The following is a 20,129-nucleotide window of genomic DNA, read 5'->3' on the forward strand; positions in this document are numbered from 1 at the left end:
CCAAAAACAAATAAACAATTTACTTAAGTAATCCTTTGCAAACCTTCTATAAAGGCATTTACCAACCTGTACAGGGACATAAAAAACCCCATAAAAAAACATAGTTAGTGGCACTTAACCAGCACAGATATTACACAAGTGTAAGATCTATGATTTAAGGCAGGGGGGCTAACCCTGGTCCTCGAGAGCTACCAACAGTGCATGTTTTCCAGGTCTCCTCACAGAATCACAACTATAATAATTAACTCCACCTGTGGATCTTTCTAAATGTTTTGGTGAGTAATAAATACACCTGTGCACCAGCTAGGTCATCTGGAAAACGTGAGCTCTCAAGGACCGAAGTTGGCTACCCTTGATTTAAGGTCTTACATTGTGTCTTTCTTGAGAATCCTGTGCCTGCTTCTGCAGTTAGGAGTGGATTTTCATCCCAGAAGGGGACCATGAAGTGTGCTTCCAAAAAAAAATTGACTTAAATAATCCTTTGCAAACCTTCTGTAAAGGCATTTTCCAACCTGTACAGGGACATTAAAAAAAACAAATTTAGTTAGTGGCCTTCAAACTGCCATTGTTCCCACTGTCCACTTAACCATATCAGATATGTGAACAATCAGAACAGAGCATTAAATGCTACATTTCAGATTTAAGGTTTAAGTCTTATGTTGTGTCTTTCTTGGGAATTCTTTCTTGAGTGCCATGCCTGCTTGCTGGGAGTGGATTTTTTTCATCCCAGAAGGGGACCAGGAACAAGAAGTGTGCTTTCCAAAAATAGATAAACAATTGCCTTAAATAATCCTTTGCAAACCTTCTGTTCTGTAAAGGAATTTCCCAACCTGTACAGGGATATTAAAAAAAACAGAGTTAGTTAGAGGTTTTCAAATTGCTGTTGTTCCCACTGTCCACTTCTTGTGAACAAGCAGAACAGAGCATTAAATGCAACATTTCAGTTTAAGGTTTAAGTTTTACGTTGTATCTGGAGATCATTTAGAAAGCAGAAAAAGAGCTCCACCACAAGCGGCAGATGACTAAACTCACACACAAAGGTTTAATAGAAATAGATACAACACCAGATCAGATATACCCTGGAGGATCTGTCTGATTCATCATGGTGCCCCCAAGACCAAGATTGTGCAAATTCTACCAAAAGAGAGACTGACACCACGGCTAAACATAAGAGTCACCTTCTGGATGTGAATTGTCGCATTTGCATGGGGAAAACCCAACCCTCAGATGAGATGGATTGCAGCCAGTGGACAACATTGAAATCTCCATTAAAAAGTCACAATGGAAGACTACAGTTTGGAAAATCTTTCTTCACAGTCAGGAGAGGCCTCAGAGAACATGAAAAAAGATGAAAAAAGATGCTCAAGGGATTTCTCCATCATGTTCTGCAGTGTGGAAAGGTTTCATTCACATGTTTTCTATAAAGCAGTTCAAAGTTACAGCCTTCAAAGTGTCTGGCTATAATACCCACCTTTGCCAGGAATTACCAAAGATTATCACAAGCAAAGGATTCATCTGTCTGGAATCTGTCTAGGAATTCATGGATCATATCTGGCCTCAATGCACTAAGACATCCAGTGATTCTGTGTTCTGTAGCTAACTTTATTCCTACCTGAATTGCAAACTGAAATACAGAATAGTGAGCACAGACAACCTGAAGGCCTTTGTTATTCCACTGCCTGCATGCCAATACCTCCCAGACTACACCCACTGGGGGGACCAGGTCTTGATAATGACCATGCCCATTTGTTGCTAGGCCTTCTTCTTTCAAACCATCCTTCCTGGACTTCCTGTCCAAAAAGGGTGAGCAGGGTACAGAAAGAGGAGCTAGCTATCCCAGATGACATTTTTTCATCTATAAGAGATGATGTGGAGAGATAAGAGCTTCAGATGTTGGAACAGGGGCTCCCACCTATTTGGAAGTGTCTATGCCTGAGCTGATAGGTAGTCTCTGTCTGTTGGTAAACACCCTTCAGGAGATAGCAACCCAAAATAAAAATAACTATAATAATAATAATGTGTCCACTGATAACCAGCCTGATCCCTTAACAGCAACATACCCCATATGGCCAACTCATAACATGACACCCAGATTGCAGCCTCCTCTTCCTTATGACACTAATCCAGTCACCATGGTTGATCATTCAGCCATGTGTGGTCCACCAATTTTTGTCATTCTACATTCTAACATCATAACAACACACTATAACACACTAGACATAATCTTTGCTTTTGTTTATGTTTTTGAATAGAACAGTTTTAGAATTTAGGATGTCCACTCTATGCAGGTTTGTAAATAAATATAGGCATTAGTTGTTTAGAGCATATAACTTTATAAGCTGTTAGGATAACATTTCCTCTATGTTTAAGATTATATAGAGCGAAGTTTTACTGCGCAATACCCCTATATGTGGTGTGTGTACCTTAGTCCAATAAAGATTTGGATGGATTATGAGTGAAAAATCTGTTTAATGGTTAAACACAGTGTCAACCACAGAATTGTAATACATATATTTGTGACAGAAACTATACAGGTGTAGAAAAAGATTGTATCGACTGAAATACAATATCACAACCCTGTAATAAATGTACAAATGAGGTTGCTCACAACAATATACACTCAAATAATGATGATACTATGGAGTATAGACAAGAAAATGAAACACAGTATTAGGGTAAATGCACACTGAAGTGTCCGGATGGTTAGCGAATTGATGCTATGCTAGTTCATTCAATGATATAGGATAGTGGCGTCCCGCTTACCTATAGGTCCATTCCATTCCAGGCTGGGTACTGGGGGGGTAGTGCTGGCTAATGGCAATAAATGATAGTCCCGACCAATGGTGTCGGCGGGAGGTTATGGATGAGGGGGTTTGATTTCTGGATGACAACACTTGTTATCTGCAGACTTGCTTTGAAGGAGCTTGGAGTGGAGTACTGCTGGTTGCCGGGATGTGCTGGCTTCCCCGTCTTTAGGTGCAATACAAAAGCTTCACCTGGTGTGGCTGGACTTTTGAGGTTGCATAACTCTTGCCGGGGTGCCTGCTGGTTAGATTGGAGCTGCGCAGCGTCACCTTGTTGTGGGCTAGGCCGTGGTGACTTCTTTCCTATGTTTAAGATTAAAAAAAAAAAACTTTTTGTAACCCATTAACTTAAAAAAAATGTTTTCATTGTAATATTCATGCAGCCCCTTGACAGACAGCAGCACAGCACCCCAGATGACAGGTGTGGCTAACACGCACACAAAAACTATTGTTTATTTTTTTGGCAGCAGCCCTCTGACAGACAGGAGCACAGCACCGCTGTGCACCTACGCCGATGACAGGTGTGGCTAACACGCACACACAAAAAAATTGCTTATTTAATTTTTGCGCAGCAGTCCCTCAACAGACAGCAGCAAAGCACCCTTGTGCAGCTACCCCGATGAAAGTAACAGCCAGGTGTGGCTGACACGCACACAAAAAATGATTGTTTAGTTATTATTTTGGGCAGCAGCCCCTCGACAGACAGGAGCACAGCACCCCTGCGCAGCCACGCCGATAACAGTGACAGCCAGGTGTGGCTGACACGCACACACAAAAAAAATGTTTATATATTATTTTGGGCAGCAGCCCCTCGACAGACAGCAGAACAGCACCCATGTGCAGCTATGCCGATGACAGTGACAGCCAGGTGTGGCTCACATGCACACAAAAAAAATTGTTTATTTTTTGGGCAGCAGCCCCAACAGTCAGCAGTATAACACCCCTGCGCAGCTACCCCAATGACAGTGACAGCCAGGTGTGGCTAACATGCACATAAAAAAAATTGTTTATCTATTATTTTGGGCAGCAGCCCCTCGACAGACAGGAGCACAGCACCCCTGCGCAGCTACGCCGATGACAGTGATAGCCAGGTGTGGCTTACACCGTGACATGCACACACAAAAAATGTTTTTTTTTTTGGCCAGCAGCCCCTCGACAGACAGCAGCACAGCACCCCTGCGCACCTACACTGATGACAGGTCTGGCTAACATGTAAAATTTTTATTTTAATTTTTTTAAACACTGGGGTGAACCCTTGAAAAGAGGCAGCAGCCCCTTAACAGACAGCAGCACAGCACCCCTGCACTGATGACAAGTGTGGCTAACACTAATTTTTTTTTTTCACACTGGTGGTGGGTGAAGAGCACCACTGAAGGACAGATCACCCCCTGGACAACACAGCACTACAGCCAGCCCCTATGGACAGGACAATGACAGCCAGCCAGCCCCTATGGACACGACAACAGCCAGCCCCTCTATAGAAGCCAACAGCCAGCCCTTATGGACAATAGTAGCCAGCCCCTAACACAACACAACAGCACAGCTCCCAGCTCCCTCCCTCTTCACTCTCCACAGCCAGAATGAAAAATGGCGGCGAATCACCTTTATAGAATCCAAAACTCGCAGGAATCTGACAGCAGGATGATGAAGTTTGCCTCATTTTCAGATCCAAGTCAGGCGGGAAAACCCGAGCCAACTCTTATCTGCCTCTGTAATTCGGGTGGGTCCGGTTCTCAGGGAATCGAACCCGCCTCTTCTCTAATTCCTAACCCATTCCCTCCCCCAACCCTAACCCTCCTTTAGGGGTACCTAACCGTAACCTCCCCCCTAGTGCCTAACCCTAACCTCCCCCCAGGGGTGCCTAAACCTAATACTCCCTTCCCGCACCCTAAACCTTACCCCCCCAGGGGGTTGCCTATCCCTAACCTATCCCTTAGTGTTTAACCCTAACACCCCTTTTCCTAGGGTAACCCTAACCTTCCCCGAGGGGTGCCTAACCCTAATTCCCCCTGGGGGTCCCTAAACCTAACCCCTCCATCCCCAGGCTAAGTGTTCTAGTTACCCATTGCGGATGATTGGGAAAGTCGAATAGAAAATGTGTAGCCATGTGGGACAATACCCCAATGCTGGTAATAGTAGCATACCAGTCACAGATTGGTGATCATACAGGTCAAGAATGGAAAAAGACTATGGCAGCATGCCTGCATATTAAGTATATTTTCTAATAAAACAGCATGTATGTAAGTTAGCAGAGCGTCATCCATGAAACTCTGTGGCTTATACAGTATCATAGCATGTATCTATAAATACACAGAGGGGAGCATTTGGTGATCATTTACAAAGTGTAATGCTGGGTACACACTGGCCCTGATTCAGAGACAGACAATATTGGCAACGCCACTGCTTCATTGTGCAACGTGACAGAGCGAAAATATGTCAAAGCCGCAGGAGGTGTCTTGTGTAAAAAGACGCCCACTACAGGCTTCCCTGATCAGCAGCTGGGTCCAAAGACGCAGCATCAGATCACTATCTTGATGATCGGGCAGACACGGCCATCTGAGCAGCCCTAAAGCTACGCAGAATGGCCGCCATATCTCCGCTGCCAGTAAATCTGCATTGAAAAATGCAGTCACTTGCCCTGGCACTCCCACCAAATTGAGCCAACACACCTCCTCCCCCAAATTGGCACAGTCTATCATTCAGACTGTGGCTTCCCCCACAGTACATTTGTAGCTGCAGCAGTATCGTGGCACATGCACACTACAAATCTCGTGCAGCTAAAAAATATCGGACAGTTTTGACCAAATCGGTCCAGAGTCTGTCTCTGAATCAGCCCCACTGTGCAGATCATTCTGCAGATCAGATAAACGCTCTGATCCTCGGAGAGATTATCAGATCAGTGTGCACCCACTCAATGTGTACTTTCTTCAAGGGGATCGGGATGTCCGGCATCTCAATTTTTAAGCAGGACATAAGATGCAACCTCCTGATCAAGACACTAGAATCAAGACATACAAATTTTGATGTTATTATATTAAACAGCCCAACTACAATCAGTTGTTCAGTCAAGATAGGGAGTGATGTAGAGGTGCACGCTAATTGCACGCAATGGTTGATATTGACGCAGTTGGCCAATGTTGGAAATGCTGCGTATGCGTCTAAGTTGCATCCTGATGGTTACCGCCGGGACACACAGAGTGTTTTTGGATGCAGAGAGAGGCAATTTAGGTAGGTGCTTTCTAGGTGGTAACAGGGTGGGTGGCAAGCCAGACACGGATGTGTCATGGGTGTGTCATGGTCTGCGGTTGAACTGACACAGGCAGCCATTTTCAGATTGAGATTCTGCGCCTTCTTAGGGCTGGTACAATCTCCGATGGTGTGTCATTCTTAATACGCATAGTGATGGATTACCTCTGCAGCTGGTGGGTGTCTCAGTAGAAAGACCATCGTCCGTGGCATTTGAATAAAGATGCAGTCACAACTATGTAAAAAGCAGATATGTGCACCGACCCCCGTGTTTTGGTTTTGGATCTGGATTGCTTTTGCCAAAACATCACCTCCATGTTTTGTTTTCGTGTTTTGGTTTTGGATCTGGATTTTTTCTTAAAAAATCATAAAAACAGCTAAAAACACATAAAATGGGCCTGTTTGTATTCCTATAGTATAATTAACATCAATAACATTTATTTCCAGTAATTTCCAATCAATTTTGACCACCTCACAATATTATTTGCTTCATCTAGTTAAGGCCAAAAGGTTGCATCCAGCTAGCTGGCTGACTAAGCTAAGTGACACAGTGGGTGGCACTAACATGTTCAGTTTCTAATTTCCAACACAGATACAGTGGGTTATACAGTGTGGGTTGGATACACCAATAGTGCACTTACTGTGACAGCAGTGTCGGCAGAGCGGGGTTGCTGACGGTGTCCCCCTCAGTAGATGGAATGGCAGTGCTGCGGTGCTGGCAGTGTCTTCAGTGAAGGGTAGCGGTGATGTCTGCAGTGTGGGGGTGCCAGCGGTGTCTTTAGTGCAGGTTTGCTGGCTGTGTCGGCAGTGCGGGGGTGCCAGCGGTGTCTTAGTGCAGGTTTCCTGGCTGTGTCGGCAGTGTGGGGGTGCCAGCGGTGTCTTTAGTGCAGGTTTGCTGGCTGTGTCGGCAGTGCGGGGATGCCAGCGGTGTCCTCATTGCAGGTTTGCTGACTGTGTCGGCAGTGCAGAGGTGTTCTCAATGCAGGGTGCCGGCGGTGTCGGCAGAGCGGGGGTGCCAGCGGTGTCCTCAGTGCAGGTTTACTGACTGTGTTGGCTGTGCAGGGGTGCTGGTGGTGTCCTCAGTGTGGGAGTGTCGGCAGTGTCGGCAGTGTGGGGGTCGCTGACGGTGTCCTCAGTACGTTGGGCAGCAGAGCAGGAGTGTCGGCAGTGGTGGTGTCAGCAGCGGGGGATACTGCCAGTGGGGGTGCCGGTGGTGTCGGCAGCGGGGGTTGCCGGCGGCGGAGGATGATGGGCGCCATCTTATTTTTCTTCTTTTGTACTGTTTTCAATGGGCTTAACGCTGATTGGCTGAGAGCAGTGACAGACGGCTCTCTCAGCCAATCAGCATTAAGCCCGCTGAAAACAAAACCTCGCGACTCGACAGAGGGGTCGCAAGGTTTTGCCTCGGGTCAGGGATCCGGGGCAGGGAGGGAGATCCGAGCTGCTCTCGGATCGCCCCGGATCCCCCAAATTCGCTCATCTCTAGTAAAAAGACACAGCTGTGGCCAGGGACACCATTTGGGGGCAACTGCCGCCACTGGAGTCCCGTGCCCGGACAGACTGGGAGCCCGCCCTTGGCTTCTTTTGCCAGGGGCAAATTCCTGCTGGGCCAGGCCCCGTTTCCCATCAGTTGCATGCCACAGCCCCTGGTTCCCCCCTCTGCCAGGCCGATTCACAGGCCCAGTGACAGCAACATGTACGGCTCCTGGGAGCCCTATCACTTGGTCCCTCTCATAAATTCCGGCGAGCCGTGGTTCAATAAAAATGTTTTTTCTTTATTGTGGTGTACACTGGGACTATAGAGACAAAATGGGTCCAGAGAGACATGCCAGGGGTGTAGAGACAGAAGGTACTGGGAAAACAGAAGGGGGCTGGAGAGACAGAAGGGGAGAGACGTGCTGGATCTATAGAGACAGAAGGGGGCCTGAGAGACATGCTAGTGCTGTAGGAAACAGACACTGGGGGGCTGGAAACACACAAGGGGACAGACTAGACAGGCTGTGGCTGTTGAGCTGGGGGGGCCTTGATGATTATGTCAGTCCTTGGCCCCACAATTTCTGGTGGCAGCCCTGGCTGCAGCTGCAACTGCGTTCATCTCCGAATCAGGCCCTGTGTATTTTAGCATTCTGCATAAGTGTTACTAGCTTTGCATATGCTTTAGGACAGTTCAATACAAAATAAGCAACTTAAAAATAGCTGATATATGTATTTGAAACTAAAAGGTAACGGGACAAATTTGGAAGTATTCTTTTTATTTGAAAAGGGTCACAGAACTGTTTTTTTTTATTATTAACATCAATAACATTAATTTGTCAAAAAGACCAGAATCAGGACTTGGTTCTACTCGCAACCATAAAATGATCAGAGCCAGGATTTGGTTCTACTCGGAACCCCAAAGTGATCAGAGCCAGGATTTGGTTCTACTCGGAACCCCAAAGTGATCAGAGCCAGGACTTGGTTCTACTCGGAACCCCAGAGTGATCAGAGCCAGGACTTGGTTATACTCGGAACCCCAGAGTGATCAGAGCCAGGACTTGGTTCTACTCGGAACCCCAAAGTGATCAGAGCCTGGACTTGGTTCTACTTGGAACCCCATAGTGTTCAGAGCCAGGATTTGGTTCTACTCGTAACCCCGTGATCAGAGCCAGGACTTGATTCTACTCGAAACCCCAAAGTGATCAGAGCCGGGACTTGGTTCTACTCGAAACCCCAAAGTGATCAGTACCTGGAATTGGTTCTACTCGGAACCCCAAAGTGATCAGAGCCGGGACGTGGTTCTACGTGGAACCCCAAAGTTTGTTTGTGTTCAGTTTTCAGCAAAACCGAACCACTCATCTCTACTGAACATATCTTGCACATAGTGGGCCTGATTTTGAGTTGCATACAAAATGACTGTAGTTGCGGGCAGCTGTCAAAGACAGATTTGATACCTTATACTAATGTGAGATTCTTTTGTGCATCTGCCCATATATTTTACACCAACTGCAGCCACCATTACTATCTTCACTTGCACCAGTCCCATGATACAGTAGGTGCAAGAGATATGTCAGAATCATCTCCTTCCCCGTACGCAGGACTCAGGATCGCACAAAGCTTTTGATACACGTCCACAACACTACTATGACACTCCCCAAGTCAGGGCAGTTCTGTGCCCTAGGAATTTTGCAGCCCAGTTTCCATCCTGAATTACCCAATTTCATAGAAAGACAGATCAGACCAGGTTCTGGACATTGGCGCATGCACTGTACACAACCTTGCTATTTGCACCTGAGCACAGGCGCCCAATGTGTAGTGACTTTTACTGACTCATTTAGCTCTGCCTCGTTTTTATTAATGTCCACAAATATGCCCCCCAAAAATATTGACATTTTATTGTGTATTACAAAAAAAAGTTAAACATATATGAATTTAGAATACAGTAGTTTAAAAGCAGCACTGTGGTAGAGTGGTTAGCATTGCTGTCTCACAAGATGGGTTTGTTTCTGACCAGAGCCCTATCTGAGTTTGGGGGTTCCTTTCACACGATCCATAGACATACTGATAGGTCTAATGGTTTCTGATAAAAACTAATCATATTGTTTGTGTGTTGTTTGTGTGTGTCTGTGTTCATGTGTGTTGGCTTAAAAAAGTGTTAATAAATATATTCATATTTAACTGCATATTTAATATCTCCACTGTTAATTCCATATTTTACCAGTAGAGGGTGATGAAGCACAATATTAGATGTATTCCGTATTTCTTTTAGTATGCAATGTCAGTCAATGAGGCAGTGTCTCTACAACCTTCTCCTTAAACACTCACAGCAGACTGAATTATCAGTATCTCTGGGCCTGATTCAGCATGGATTGCTATTGCAACAGCGTACACAATTCGGTCAATGGTGCGTACTGCGCATGCAGCTCAGTGCGCGTCCGTGAGTCAGCTTTGCTATTGCATTTCGATAGCAGAATGAAAGCCATCGCAAGTGAGGGAGAGGCTGTGAGCGTTTGGGGGTGGTGAAGGGGAAGTGGTCGGAGAAACACAGGCGTGTCTGTCTGTTTGAGCGCCGTTTCTTGGCCGTGCAAAAATTAGCCACTGAGACGGCATACACAGCTTGAGCACTCACTGTGTTCAACAAGACTTGCAGTTTCTGTGGCAGGTCAGACCTGCTGTAATTCTGCGTGAGGGGCCGATGTTACTCGATGTTACCAATGTATATGCAGGACTGCAAGGTATTACGGACGTGAGATAGCGGTAGTGGGCGTCTCTATGTTGGCTGTGCGATGGCTTTGTGATTGCATTTTTTAGCATATTTTTGCAGTAGACCGTGCGTAATTGCAGCTGCGATCACAATAGCGATCCATGAAGAATCAGACCCTCTGAGCACAGGAGAAACAGCTATTGGCAGTTGAGCACAGACACCTGTGGAATTAGTTTTCACTTGACCAGTAAAAATTAGAGATGTGCGCCGACCCCCGTGTTTAGGTTTTGGATCTGAATCTGGTTTTGGATTTTTTTCCTTGGTGTTTTGTTTTTAGGTTTTGGTTTTGGATCTGTATTTTTTCCAAACAACTAAAACCACATAATTTGGGCCTGTTTTTCTTACACTATTATTAACCTTAATAACAACCATTTTCAGGCATTTCTAGGCATTTTAACCACCTCACAGCTCACAATATTGATTTCACTATTTGTCATCAATACAGGCCAAAGGCTGCAGCGAGCTGGTTGGCTAAAGTAAGCAAAAGAGCAGCGGCACAAACGCACGGCAGTTTAAATAAATATCAGACATCTATGGAAAATTGTCACACAGCAGTGGCAGACAGGATTGCAGTTTAATAAACTATAATAATGTCAGTTGGCAATGCCCCAAATTGTGCCAAATGTAAAGGAAAGAGGTGCAAGATGGAATTGTCCCTCCCACCCACTCTTATGTGGGATATTAAAAAGGACATGCACAGAACCAAGCACTTTCGTGGCTGAACTCCTTGGTTTGTAAGGGCGCCCACAAAACATTTTTTGGAAAGACTACCTTCAATTATTAAGGAGGAGGTTGGTGATGAGGGTGTTGGTGGTGGAGATTGTATGTGCTGGTCCAAACTGCTGGTAGCTGATACTGGACTGCTTGTTATTAATTTACAAATTATAACTTTGTTAAACAAATTGCATGAACTCGCTGCAAATGACGTAACAGGGAGGAGGTGCCTAGATGGTTAACGTCCCTTCCTCTGCTAACTTTGGCTTTACCAATGGAACAGATGCCTTCACAACTGCTGTCAGAATTTAAGGCCTGATTCAGAGCCACTTGTAAGCGGTAGCTTGTTCGCTCCGAGCGATGTTTGCCCAACTGCGCATGCGTACGGATCGTTATACGCATGCGCGAACCAGTCAGTGCGGCCGAAATTCATGTGCTCACAAAATAGCGAATGCCTGCTAATTTGAGTGACAGGATGAGGCGTATGTGGGTGGTAACAGGGGAAGGTGCTTGAAAACGGGGAGAGATCCGATCGCAGGCGTGCTTAAAGGTCAAAACGGGCGTTTTAAGGGTGTGCATATTTAAAACAGCAGCGTCATTGACCACGTCACTGGGTTATTTTAGAGCCAGAACTGCTCGCAAAATTGTGGTAGCAAAAACCAACCACAAGAATAGCGAGCAGTTCATACCCTGGTCGATGTACTCGATTAATCTAATAAATAGCGGGCATGACGTAGGATGCGAGCGGACAGGGGGCGTAGTTTCCCAAAAAACGAACGCAAGTTTTGATCGCTCGTTCAGACCTAGAGGCGTGAACAGACCGCAAACAGCGAACGGTTCATTTGAATAGCCACCCCTATTTTCTGGACGAGCGAGCGCAAATAGCGACCGGCTCTGAATCAGGCCTTTAGATTCAAATAATTCTACACCCAAGACGTTGCTTTTCTGGCTTTCTTTTTATCATTAGCAAGAACTGCTGCCACTGGTGGCTGATTTACGCAAACCACATCCTTATCATCAACATCCACATTAGCGTCAGATAGGACACAAATTTCCCCCTCATCCTCCTTTTGCACTTTCTCCACACTATCATCCTCATTTTTTATTATTTCTCCATCTAAAACTAGCACAGCCATCATGGCGTCAGTGATCCGCTGTGAAACTGGGTAACAGCTGTTATACTTACTTCCTCTATCAAAGTACTGTGTAATAGTCAATTGTTTTTTTAAATTACTTCTGATCACGAATGAGGATGTTGATAATGATGCAGGTGTTGGTGTTGGAGATCGAAGGTGCTTGGATCCCACAGAGAGGGAGCAGGTAGGTGACACTGGACTTGTTACGTTTTGAGTTTTGGAACTTGGCGACATACACTTTGATATTTGATGAATGCGCTCCAAGTGATGCAACAATGAGGGGGTTCCTAGGTGGTTTAGGTCCCTCCCTCTACTCACTCTTGCTTTGCAATGGTTACATATGGCTTGAAAACTGTTGTCCGGATTGGGGTGGAAATAATTCCACACGTGAGAAGTGGATTTTTTTGTCTTTAGCCCCAGCATGACAACAATGGGCTTTGGCTTTTTCAATAAATGGGCAACAGCTGTTGCCTTACTTACACCAAGGACATCCTCGGCATCAACATCCTCATCACCAACATCTTCATCATCAACATCCTCATCAGCCTTAGCGCCTTCAACTACCAAAATATCCTCCTCTTCCATGTGCAATTTCACAGAAGCATCCTCACTGACTACATCTGCAAGATGTTGACTGCCCTTCTCCACATTTACAGAGGGCACACAAATGTTGGAACTTGGAGGATACACTAGCATTTAGGTCGGGCTCACACATGGCAACCGCGGACACACTTGCACTCTCCTCAGGGATTTGTGACTTCGATTTCTCAGGACACACAGTTGCATTTTCCGGAGCTTTCTTAACAACTTTCACCTTTTTAATTGGACCACCACCACTACTACTACAAGCAGAAGGGCTATCAGAATCAGCAGTCTTCATAAAGAAAGGCCAAGGCCTTATTCTTTCCTTACCACTTTGTGCAGTGAATGGCATATTGCCAATTTTTTGTTTATCTAAAGGCAAATACCCTTTAAATTTTTTTTCTTAACTTCAGTAAAACTTGCTTTACCATATCGATGGCATGATCTAAGCCCTGGGGGATGAGGGCTTAGGACGAGGAAGTTGACAGCCTTGCACTGCTGGCGACAGCTACAACATGTGGTTCTTGGCCTTGCTCTCCTGTCATGTGACAGCCCTCCATATTTTCTGCGGTCTTGAAGCAGCGTCACAAACACCAATAGTGTAGTCAAGGTGCGGTTACAAAATTCACACACATGCATTCGTGCGCACACACAAAAATATTAGACAAACAAAAGACAATTGATTTTCATTTTTTTTCAGCTCCAGAACTTGGGCCCAGAGCACAGATTTATCACCACTGGAGTCGGGCAGCACTAGGTTGCGTTGCCGACTTGATCTTGTGCGGCTAAGCTTAACACGCACAGACACACAGACAATTATAAAAAAACAATTGATTTTTTTTTTCAGCTCCAGAAGAACTTTTTTTTTTCAGCTCCAGAAGGCCCAGAGCAGCGATTGATCACGACCGGAGTCGGGCAGCACTAGGTTGCAACTTGCATTGCTGGCTAGATCTTGTGCGGTTAAGCCTAACACACACACACAGAAAAATATTACACTATAAGACACTTTTTTTTTTCTACAATATATATATATATATATATATATATATATATTTTATTTATTTATTTTTTTTATTTTTTCTTGGGAGTCCAGAAATTGGGCCCAGATGGAAGCAGTACCAGCCCAGATGTATTCTGCACCAGCCCAGATGGACACAGCAGACAGCAGAGCACCAGCCCAGAATGGATCAGCACTTAGCAGCACCAGCCCAGGACCCAGCAGACAGCAGAGCACCAACCCAGAATGGATCAGCACTCAACAGCACCAGCCCAGAATGGATCAGCAGTGCACCAGCACAGGACACAGGACACAGCAGACAGCACAGCACACAGCACCACTTTCCCAGCCCTACACTACCCACCCTGCCTGTTCAGTCTCCACAGCCAGAGTGAAATGGCGTCCGCCAGAGCCGTAGCTAGACTTTTTGGTGCCCTGTGCCAGAAAGAGCATTGGCGCCCCCTCATTTTTCAAAGGGACATAATGCACTCAAAAAAGGGGAATGGCCTCATGGGGAAGGGCCAGGGAAGAGATAGGAGAAGCCAGGAGATGCTGGGGATGAAATAAAAGGAAGCTACAAGTGAGAATGATAATAAACAGAAATTTGATAGGCCCAAACAGCGCCCCCTGATCTGTGGTGCCCTGTGCGAAGACACCGGCCGCACTACCCTAGCTACGGCCCTGGCATCCGCCGCGTGGTCCCTATATACTACATTGATCATAGAGACGTAAGCTCGCGAACCACAAGATTTCTGACTCTATGGTATTGCCTCGGTTTCGAGATTGAAATTCAGGCGGGAAACTCCGAGTCTGCTTGGATCCAACTCGGATCTACAAAATTCGGGTGGGCTCGGTTCTCTGAGAACCGAACCCGCTCATCCCTAGTAAAAATTAGAGATATGTGTGAATCCCCATTTGGTTATGGTTTTGGTTTTTATCAAAATCACCCACAAGTGTTTTGGTTCGGTTTTGGTTTTCTATAAATGTTTTTATAAAAACAGCTAAAATCATGTATCTTGGGCCAGTTTTTGTTCCCTATAGTATTAACAGGGATGTGCGCCGACCCCCGTGATTTGGTTTTGCCAAAACTACCCCTTGCGTGTTTTGGTTTTGGTTTTGGATCTGTATTTTTTTCAAAAATTGATAAAAACTGCTAAAATCACATCATTTTCTTTTCTTTTGTTCCGACAGTCTTATTAACCTCGATAACATTAATTTCCACTAGTTTCCAGTCAATTTTGACCACCTCACAGCTCACAATATTGTTTTCATCCGGTTTAGGCCATAATAAATTTGCACCAAGCTAGCTGGCTGACTAAGCTAAGCAGCAGTAGTAGGCGGCACAGACATGTGGCAGTTCAACTTCCAACATGGCACATAAGGAAACATATGTTTTCATTAATCAAGAGGCCTGATGGACTTGGAGCATGTATGTAGTTGAAGGCAGGGACAAGAAATATAGCTGGTAAATTTCATTTAATTTTTTGATTCCAAAGCAAATTTATGAGGGAGGAGGGGAGAGCATGGGTGTCCCATGTTTCACCCACAAAACCAACTTGGTGGTTCAGAATATTTTTTTTAAATTAAAGGGGTATGCAGGAGATGCTGTCTGTGGCCATAAACATTTCTGGAAATTTTTGGCAATCAGCAACCACGTGTCAAAGATTGCAGCTGCAGTGGCAGTTCAACTTCCAACATGGCACATCAGGAAACAAACTCCTCCCATCAACTGTCCATCATCTCTGCTCTGTTCTGGATTGGTTCCTGTGGCTATTTTCTTCTGGTGCGAAAGCTGCTCCGATGCCGGTGATAGTGTTTCACGTGTTTCCGGTTTTGGTGTTATCTCCTGGTATCTAGTCGAGTACCCAGATCTTCTGTCTACTTTTGTGTCATCTAGGCAGCACAGTCTGCATATCCATGCTCTGCCCTTTGTGTCATCCAGGTGGCACCAACAGCACTCAGTGTCCAGAGTGTGCAGTTCAGCGTCCAGCTGCTTGTGTCAACCCGGTAGCACAGACCGCACTTCAGCGTCCTGCTGGTTGTGTCAACCCGGCGGCACAGGCCGCACTCCAATGTATATCACCGCTTGTGTCATCTCGGTGGCACAGGCCACAATTCAGTATCCAAAGTATGCAATCCTGCATACCACAGCCTGTGTCAACTTCAGACCATGCAGCCAAGACTGCTACACGGCCCAAAAGCCACATCTTGTTTTACGGCCCACAGTCCACAACTTGCCAAGGCTGCTACATGGCCCAAAGGCCGCATCTTGTTCTATGGCCCACAGGCCACAACTTCTCAAGGCTGCTACATGGCCCAAAGGCCGCATCTTGTTCTACGGCCACAGGCCACAACCTGTCAAGGCTGCTACACAGCCTAAAGGCCGCATCTTGTTCTATGGCATACAGGCCACAGCTTGCCAAGGCAGCTAAATGGCAACATCTTGTTATATGACCCACAGGCCACTGCCTGCAAAGGCTGCTACATAGCCCAAAGACCGCATCTTGTCCTACGGCCCACAGGCCACCACTAGTCAAAGCCTTATCAGCCCTCAAGGCTGATCCACAGCTGCAGCTAGCCAAGTAATCCAGCCCTCAATGCTTTTGCAGGCTATTCCTTCAAAAGATAATACCTGTACCCTAACAGCCTCCTGCTGCTGGGAGTCAATTTTCATCCCAGAAAGGGACCAGGTAGACTACCAGTAGTACTTTAAAAAACAATTGACCATTAAACAATCCTTTGCAAGGGGAGCAAGTATGACAGCAGTCACCCAGTTACATAGCGGATTACTGACGCCAACATCTATGCTGGTATTGGATGTGCATCCAATATCTGCCAATAATGCAGTGGGTTGTAGACAGTTAATTGAGGTTCTGTGTCCCCCTTACCAAATCCCATCAAGATTCCACTTCACTAGAAAAGCAATTCCCAACCTGTACAGGGAAATAAAAATAACTTAATTAGTGGCCTCCAAAATGCCGTTGTACCCACTTTCCACTTAACCACAGATATATGGACAAGCTGAACAGATTAAATGCAAGATTTAAGATATAAGGTTTAAGTCATATGTTGTGTCTTTCTTCCCAACTGACTCAGATCTGAAGAGATGCAAATAGCTGTTGGTAAGCAAATTGTCAGTTCAAGTTGCACGAGATGCAGTGATGGCTTCTCTTTCAGTTTCTCCAGCAAGCGCATGTGCCGAGAAAATCTAAACTTTCCCAAAAGACCCACTGGTCACACAGATGAGTCAACACAAAAACTTTTTGGATGAATGTGCTGCAGATGAAGTAACAGGGAGGAGATTCCAAGATGGTTAAGGTTCCTACCTCTACTTACTCTTGCTTTACAAAGGGTACAGATGACTTGGCAATTGTTGTCTGGATTTGGGTAGAAATAAATCCACACATAAGAAGTGGATTTTTTTGTCTTGTGCCCAGGCATGACATCAGGCATTTGCTTATCATGGGCAATAACTGTTTCTTCCACTGGTGCCTGATTTACACAAACAACATCCTCATCATCAACATCCTTATTAGCGTCAGCTACACAAATATCCTGCTCATCCTGGTGCAATTCCATAGAAGCATCCTCAATTTCTATGTCAGCATGTTCATTGGTGCTTACATCATTATAAGAGGCAGAACCACCAGTCTTAGCCTTTCCTTGCCACGTCATGAGGTGAAAGCCAAATTGACAATTTTATGTCTTTCTGCAGCTAACTTTCCCTTTGATGTTTTTTTCTTTACCACTATAAAAGGTTGCTTCTTGATTTTAGATGCCCTGACTTAAACCCTGTATGCCTCTGGGCTTTAGTAGATGATATAGATGGACTAGTATCGTCATGACTGGTGGCACTGGTAGCAGCTCCAGCACTAGTATGTGGTTCTTGCTCTCCTCTCAGCTGATCATTCTCCATATCAACAAACACGAATGAAGTGGGGTACAGCACATACATCAATTTGTACCAATTTTAAATATTACACTGCAGTATCAATGGCCTACAGTGTCACAAGATTTTTTATGAATAAGAAAAGAATAACACACTGCGCTGGCACTTAGGGGTAAATTTACTAAGATGGGAGTTCTATTAAGAAGTGATGTTGCCCGTAGCAACCATTCAGATTCCAGGTATTATCTTCTAGAAGGTGCTAGATAAATGAGAAGTAGAATCTGATTGGATGCTATGGGCAACATCACTACATAAATAGAACTCCCATCTTAGTAAATTTATCCCTTAGTGTCACAAGATTATTTATGAATAAGAAAGGAATAACACACTGCACTGCCACTTATACCCCTTTTACACAGAAAGGCAAATTACTGGGTAAAGCACTTTTACCCGGTAATTTGCTGAACAACAAAGGGTTTTTCTCTGTGTGAAAGGGTCAACTCGGGACATAATTCCTGGGTTGAACCTTGTACACAGAAAAAAACCTTGTGTTGTTCAACAAATTACCTTATTTTCCTGTGTGAAAGGGGTATGAGTGTCACAAGATTATTTATGAATAAGAATAACACACTGCGATACCATTTACAGTGTCACAAGATTTTTTATGAATAAGAAAAGAATAACACACTGCGCTACCACTTAATGTCACTAGATTTTTTTATGAATAAGAAAAGAATAACACACTGCGCTGCCACTTACAGTGATGTCATTATGGTTTCCATATAATGCATGTTATTTAGCACTTTGTTGTGGTCTTGTAGTCAGCGTGTAGGCTAATAATTTATTCTCGATTGAGGAAAGAAGTGAAAAGTTGAATATTAGACTGGGCTACCACTTACAGTGTCACAAGATTATTTATGAATAAGAATAACACACTGCACTATGACTTATTGTGTCACAATACGTGGACAATAAACTGCGGCCTGGCCGGCAGTGTCACCAAACAATAATAGTGCAGCTAAGTTGCTAACGCATACACACACAAAAAAGAACTTTTATATTTTTTGACACTGGGGAAGAGCACCATGAATGAGGCAGCAGCCCCTTGATGAACAATACAGACAGCACCCCTTTTTGATGGACAGCAAAGCACCCCTGCTGAGTATGGACAGACCACCTGCAGTGCAGAGTCACAAATACGTGGACAAAAAACTGCGGTCTGGCCGGCAGTGTCAGCAAACAATAATAGTGCGGCTAAGTTGCTAACGCACACACACACACAAATATATATTTTTTTTATTTTTTGTGGATTGATAATATTAATTTTATTTCACTTTTATTTTTTTTACACTGGGGAAGTGCACCCCTGAATGAAGCAGCAGCCCTTTGATGAACAATACCTGTGGCGGACTGGGGCATGAGTGGCCCATAGGGGGAAAACAATAATTGGGGCCCACAAAGTAGTGTGATAAGTCATCTCTCTACCAGTGAGAATTAGACAGCTTCTCCTCTCTCTCTTTCTGTCTATTCATCCATATTTTAACTAGCCAAAAATGCTTTGGTTCAGAAGAAGTGGAGTGCTAATATATAACAACAGGGGTTCACCAGTGAATTACTGGCAGCTGACACGAGGGGATATCTACCTAGAATTCCCCAAAACAACCAAAACGAAAAAAAACTCTTGTGTCTGCGCCTGAAATCACTTAACCATAAAAACAAACCAGAAATGTAACATGAATCATATATTTATTACAATAACAATGGACCTGTTAGAACTGCAGCTCCTCAGGACATAAAAATGTAATAACAATATTACAGTAATGCAGTAGATCACGTCTACACATAAATAAAATATAAATAAAATATGGTCAAATTGCTGAAAAGACGAATGAAATAAATAGGGTTCCTTTAGTGGATGACAAAAGTTCCTCGAGATACTGGTGGCTGGGTATGGAAATTCAATATATGTAGAAAATAACTCTTCCTTATAACGGAATTATCCGTGTCTCCTATTACGAGAGAGGCCACTCACCACTGATGTATTGGAGTCCCGAGTATGCCAAATAAGCAGGTGAACATATGCAATCATCAATGGGAGCCCGGTCAACAGGACATTCCACAAGGGCATAGTCAGCAGCAAAGTTCAGCCTACCCGTTGCGCGAGTCTCCGGACTCAGAGCTGGCTGCCACAGTGTTGGAAATTTGATCCCGTATGCACGATGAAACCCGTCACCTGCGGACAACAGGGGGCGGGGAGCGGTGATATTGACTCCGACACCTGGGATCAGCTGGAAGAGGTAAGAGATGGTGTCAGCGGTGGATGCCGCAGGGCTATATGTAGAAGCTGCGAAGTCCGCAATGGTCTGTGACCGAGCTGCACACTTCAGTGTGATCAATCTCCCACGGACGGCAATCAGAAGTCCGTCTGAGTATGTAGCAGCAGTTCAGGATAAAAGGTCAGCACCTTGACACGTTTCTCCTCATTGACTGAGGTTTTTTCAAAAGGCAGGATAAGTCTCTC

This window comes from Taudactylus pleione, unplaced genomic scaffold (genome assembly GCF_031769625.1).
Source record: "Taudactylus pleione unplaced genomic scaffold, aTauple2 ptg000546l, whole genome shotgun sequence".
Lineage (NCBI taxonomy): Eukaryota > Metazoa > Chordata > Amphibia > Anura > Myobatrachidae > Taudactylus > Taudactylus pleione.